The 6,366-nt window shown below is 41.2% G+C and overlaps 1 long non-coding RNA gene across 1 annotated transcript; it reads left to right on the top strand.

Moving 5' to 3' along the window:
* Positions 1-744: 744 nt before the first annotated feature.
* Positions 745-6,013, top strand: LOC116096040. Its single transcript, XR_004120813.1, has 3 exons — positions 745-812; positions 4,823-4,921; positions 5,922-6,013. It is a non-coding gene; the product is annotated as an uncharacterized LOC116096040 (long non-coding RNA).
* Positions 6,014-6,366: the final 353 nt, after the last annotated feature.

Here is a 6,366-nt window from a genome sequence, read left to right as displayed (position 1 = left end):
GCATCATGAAATTTTGCCTCGCTATCCACTGTGTCTGTGTTCTTCCCTCTTTTCTTCTAGCACATTCTATCACTCACTCTTTAGGTTACAACAGGCATTCCCACATTGAGACTGTTAACCTTCATTAGGACTCCTTTAGCCCCAAATCATCAATATTGAATAATAAAAACAGACACATATTATGGTCTAGTCTGAGTTGGGCATATTTATCTTCTCTAATCTGACCATGCAGGCTTCCTTTATATTATAAGAGAGAAAACTGAGGTTCAAAGAGGGTAACCAAAATCCCTAGGGACATGTAATGAATTCATCAACCCAGTAAAGTTTATTTAACACCTGTTATGTGCAAGACATTGCTTAGGCTCAGGAAGTATATGCCTGAGCACTCAAAAGTATCTGTCCTCATAAACTTCATATTCTAATGTGCACATCAACAAAAGATGGAGAAAGTATATAGGATGCTAGAAGGAGATAAGAGAAATGCACAGGCAAGCACAAGTGGTAGGCTGGGCTGGGACAGGAACTTAGTCCCCTTCACACCTGGTTTGCTCCTAAGGTCTCAGTTGGACCAAGTGTTGGAGCCTATAAAATCTGAAGAATGGGGAAACCATAATGACTGTTTAACTTCCTTTCAGCTCTCACAGTACTGAAGAGATGGTGTGTGAGCCAGGACTGTATCGCCTTTGAAGACAGGGTCCTGTTCTTCTCAGTGGTGTGTGCATTGCTCAGAATTCCATCCAGGCTCTGACTGCATTCACAGTAGAGCCTGGGCCCGGAGAAATGGAGTTTGTCTTATGGACAAGAATTTTCAAGTAAATATTTTTCTGAGCTTCCCCTCTCAGGTTCTGGGTCTGTGTGATAATTCCCTGCCAGTTGAAACAACCATGAAAGTACAGTTCTCCCTTCACCAAACTGGAGTCCTAATCAAAGGCAAGGATTTCTGACATTTCTTTTCTAATGCAGAAGAGAAAAAGAATGAATTTTTTTGTTTGAGCAAAATCTCGTTTGTTCTTTGGGCCTTGGTGTGTGTGAGGGAGTGGGGGTGTCTGGTTGAGTAATGTACAGTCAACAATCAATTATTCTGCACTTTGACCAAATATGAGTCTTTTGTTTTTTGTTTTTGTTTGTTTGTTTCTTTTCAAGACAGGGTTTCTCTTTGTAGCCTTGGCTGTCCTGGAACTCACTCTGTAGACCAGGCTGGCCTAGAACTCAGAAATCTGCCTGCCTCTGCCTCCCAAGTGCTGGGATTAAAGGCGTGCGCCACCACCGCCTGGCCAAATATGAGTCTTTGTATTAACCACTGCACTCTGCAAAACAGAGCTTCTCTGCCTGTGGCCGAGAGAGGCACAAGACTCTTGCTATAAACATAGCTATTTAGAAGGAAGCACATCTATTTGACAGCACATCTATTTAAGGAATCAACAGGAAAAGGGGGCTTCAAAGGGATAGGAAGTGAGTAACAGAAGGTAATGGGGAGGGAAGTATAGCCATATCTACATATCTATCTATCTATCTATCTATCTATCTATCTATCTATCTATCTATCTATCTATCTAAATTTTGACAGTCTGATGTATATTTATATCTCAGTTTGATATATATACACATATACATATATCAAACTGTCAAAAATTCTCATTTGTTAAAAAAAATTCTCATATGTTGATCCAAAAGGTAGCTATTGGGTTATTGGAATGCTTTTTGGACAGATGCAAAATAGAAGTCACTGACAAAAGGGTCCTAGCATGAGTCTATGCTTGCTACATGAGAAGGACTCTGCCACTAGTAAAGAGCAGAAAATGGGAAATCCCAAGAACACCACAAGAAAGCGAAGATGAAGCAGGGAGGTTCTGTTTAATCCTCCTCTGTGGCTGCCAGCTCAGCACCCTGAACCTGCTCTGTCAGTCCCACACTGGGACAGCAGGAAGCAGGAGGGCAGCTCCCTCAGTGTTTTCCTGATCACCTGCTACTGTGCCCTTGAGCAGAATGAACCTGGTTAACTAGAATCATCGTAGCCAGAATCTATTTGACAGAGGCAGGTAGGTCAGTGTAGGAGGAGTGTTTGCCTGTCATAGTGTTGTACTCAAGAGGGGAGGGACACTGTTCTCTGCTGAGGAAAGACCCTTGTCCTTATTCAACAAAGACCTGTCTTAATAGCTTGCATCTATCTTTCTGGTGTCTCCTCTAAAGGAGTCCATATGTCTCCTTGCCCTTTATTCGGACATTTCTAGAGTTCTGTTGTGAAGGCTGAGGAGCCCTTGTCTTTCCTGTTTTGGCGAAGGAAAACCAGCCTCACATTTTGTTGATTTGGCCCACTTCATATTGTTATTACTTGATTGAAATTCAAGTCTTTTGATTGTGGCTCTGACAGTCATTTGCTCCCAGGAATAGTTATCTACCAGACAGGTCATGCTGGGTACCATCCACTTACATTTATTTATTAGGTAAACCTTCCCCTTTCCTCATACTAGAGATTGAATCTAGGGTCTTGTGCATGATAGACAGGTGCTGTACCTCTGAGTTCTAGCCCAAGCTTTTTAAAAACTCTTATTTTTAGGAAGGTGTGTGTGTGTGTGTGTGTGTGTGTGTGTGTGTGTGTGTGCGCGCGCGCGTGCGTGTGTGCATGTGTGTGTATGTGTATGTGTACAGTGTTCAGGTGTATATGTGTGTGGAGGTCAGAGGACAGTCTTGAATATTGCTTCTTAGGTTTTGCCCAGTTTTTCCTTGAGACAGGGTCTCTTATCAGTCTGGAAGTTTCCTAGTAGACCATGTTGGCCAGAGAACCTCAGAGATCCATGTGTCCTTGTTTCTCTAGTACTAAGATTACAAGTGCACACACACAATCATGCCTGGCACATTTTACATATGTTCTCAGTGTCAGACTCAGGTCTTTGTGATTTTCCAGACAAATGCTTTATGGACTGAGCTATCTCCCAGCCCTGTTGCTTTTGATTTTGAGACAGGCTGCTGTAAGCTATCCAAACTGGTGAACCAAGAGCACCTTGATCTTGCTTTTCTTTTGTCTCAGTCGCCAAAGTAGCTTGGATTATGGGAATGTGCCACAAGATCTGCTCAAATTTGAATCTTCGGATGTAAACATTATTGTTACCATTTGCTAAGTTAAATAGGTTGTCTCCAATGGTAGGTAACTTACATGCCAATACTTGCTTAGTGCTGCATACAAGTTCAATGTCTTTATCTAAGTTGGTGCTCCCCTTACTCACAGAAAACAAAACCTGCTCCAATTTTGTGCCAGTCACCTGGTGCTGGGGCCTGGTTGAAGTGTCTTGTACTCAGGTAGATAATTTGACAAGTCTTTATAGCACTGTTTTTTTAACTTTTATTTTAGAGAGACTGAATTTTCTATTAAAACGAATCCTTTTCACTTAGTGTTTGTATTTAAAGTGAAGAATGTGTTGTATGCCTTTACCTAATGAAACATTTCAATGTATTTGTAACATTGTAACATTTGTAACAATGTAGGCCATGTTTCTTTTCTCACTGCTCATAATTGGGGTAGTATCAACCACCCATGCTCAGAAGTAACTTCTAAGAACATAGTCCAGCAGCCTCAGAAGGGAACTTCTAAGAACATAGTTGTGCAGCCTCATTCGGAAGGAGTATAAATCTCTCCTTCTTTCTCTTAGTTTTCTGAACCAGACAATTTCTTATTGAACCTATTTTTGGGATTATGTTTTAAGTATTACTCAAAGCCATCCACTGCCAGGCAATGGCATGACCCAAGCTTTGATTTGGCTTTAGACTCTCCTCTGCTTCTGAGGGACAATCAGCAGCCCAGCTGGCTTTAAGGTCCATGCTGGGGCATTCTTGTACTTAGCAGTCTTCATGGAGACAGCCAATAGAGTCAGCTGGATTCCAGGGAGTTGTAGCCATGACTGCTCTATTGGAGGGTGCTATCTGTTTAGGGGAGAGTGAGACTACTTCTGTTATGTCATTATCTACCAACTGCAACTGCATTCTGGTTTTCTTGAGAGATGCTTTATGGTTTATGGTAGGAAACTCTAGTTATGTATATTTTTAGACCTTCCCTTCCTTTGGAGCACCTAAAATGTCTTTGCTTTACAATGTTCTTGCATTTAACTGGTCTATTTACTGGTTTGGCAAGTGGGCTCTAAGTGGTTGTGGTGGATGTTAGTTTTAGCTAAGCTATGTAAAGTGAGGGCCTGTACCCTCATCTCTTCCTTCAGTAGTGAAACCAGAACCAAGCCACTATAGTTAGCTCCCCATGACAATAGGTCCATGAATGACAAAATATAGCCGTGCTTTCTCCTCGCCTGCGTAAGACATAAACCAGTCAGAAAGTCTTTGAAGAGATAAACTCTAGAGATCTGCGTGATCTCTTTGGCATTCTGACTAATACTTCTAGTATCCTCTCCTTTCTTGACCTGGATTCTGAATTCTTTTCATGACTTAAACCTCTGTTCTTTATTTATGAAGCAGGAGAGCATGGTGGATAGTCTAGGCTCTTACTAAACTCTCTTGTGGGGGTGCTTTCAAGGATCCTGGGTTTTGACAGTAGCTTGTATTACATCCAGCTGCCATACTGATATTCCTTGTTTGGCCTTTGAGCATAGAAGGCAGTGCAGAAGAGAATGAAGTTATAGCTAAGAGAGCCATGTGAAGAAGAGAAGACAAAGGGATGCAGTAGGGACAACAGATGCTTTATATACTGAGAGTCAGGCAAACAATAAAATCTATTTTGGCTCCCTCAAATATTGTCATTCATGGATTATAAGTGGTGATACCATCATATTTTCCCATATATCTCCATGCTAAAGTCTGTTGTCTGTTTTGTGCACAGTAAGACCTGTTCTGGGCTGGATCTGGCAGCTGGAGCTGTATAGCCATGGAGAAGACATGTGCTTTGGCCTCCAGTTACTGATATCCTAGTAGGGAGCAGGTTGGTATTTGTCTCTATGCTTCAATTCCAGGATGAGGAACCTGGATCATCACATAAAAGTGCATATAAGTTTTGGAATTCCTTTAGCTGAAGTAGGCAATGTTTAGATAATCTTCAGATGTGAGAGCGACTGGCCAGTGACAAGGCTTCAGTTGCCACTGAGTTTTGTGGAACTTGTGTAAGGAGAGTAATAATAATTCGGCCATTTGGATTGATCCAAGTGTCTGAGGCTGAAAAACCTCACCCTCTCTGTTCCCCTACATCTTAGGAGGTTTCCTATCAGGGCGAGTAGTCCTTACTGCTCCCTCCTGTGATCAACATTGAATGTCAATGCCTGCATTTACAAGATAGAAAAACACCTTGTAGACAATGGATGGAGGACACAGTAGGAGAAACATACCATTCATTGTAACTTTTAAATTAAAAATAATAATAAACTTTAAAAGAAGAAATGATTTGAACTCAGCTAGCCCTGCTCAAGAAGCAAACACTGATCTTTAGTGGACAGTGCAACCTGCCAGGAGCTTCTAGGGAGAAGACTCCATGGGAGGAAGGGATTCCTGGAGAGCATCCAATGCCATCTCTTTTGCTTTCATGCTCATCAGTATACAACCCAGGAGTAACTTCCTGCCTTCGCTAATCCACCATGCTTACAATATGGTCAGTAAAAGCATGGCCCATGGTACCATAATTGGCAAGCTTGAAAATTAGTGCTATCGTTTTCTTAGATAAACTAGCATAATCTCATGAAAAATTAATTTCTTCATTTCTGAAATTGCAAACTTCCATGTTGGTAATGTGATAAGATGACACCACACATAGAAAATGCACATCACTTGACAGACTGTACCAATTTAATTAAATTTATAAATCTATGTACATATAATGTGTGTGTGTGTTTTTTTGTGTGGTATATGTGCATGCATGTATGTGTTTGTGTGCAGGCCAGAAGAAAATGTCTGCTGTCTTACTTTATTATTCTCCATTTTATTCCTGATAGACAGATCTCTTATTAAACCTCAAGCAGGGCTGGCAGCCAGCAAGTACAAGCAATCCTCTTGTCTCTGCCTTTCATAGCACTGTGGATACAGGTATGTCCCTGGCTATACCTGGATTTTAACATTACAATTAAGGATTTGAACTCAGGTCCTCATCCTTGCAAATAAACACTCTTACCGAGCTATTTCCCTAGCTCAGGTCTTTCTTCTTGACTAACACATGTTCTCCAGGTCTTAGCCCTTGTTGAGAGCTCAAAGTCACTCTGACATATTAGACTGTGACAATGATACTTTATCAACTGAATTGAAGCAGTTGAATATTATATGAGATGCGCTTCTGATTCACAGATGCATGCAGATCCCTTTCTTCATTGTTCACAGTAATTACTGTCAATCAGTTGACATTGTTCCAGTAATGACGTTGTGTTCTGCTTTTCTCCATTGGTT

The sequence above is a fragment of the Mastomys coucha genome, unplaced genomic scaffold (assembly GCF_008632895.1).
Source record: "Mastomys coucha isolate ucsf_1 unplaced genomic scaffold, UCSF_Mcou_1 pScaffold18, whole genome shotgun sequence".
Classification (NCBI taxonomy): Eukaryota; Metazoa; Chordata; class Mammalia; order Rodentia; family Muridae; genus Mastomys; species Mastomys coucha.
Note: the sequence above shows the minus strand (reverse complement) of the source record. Positions and strands in the feature narration are given on the sequence as shown.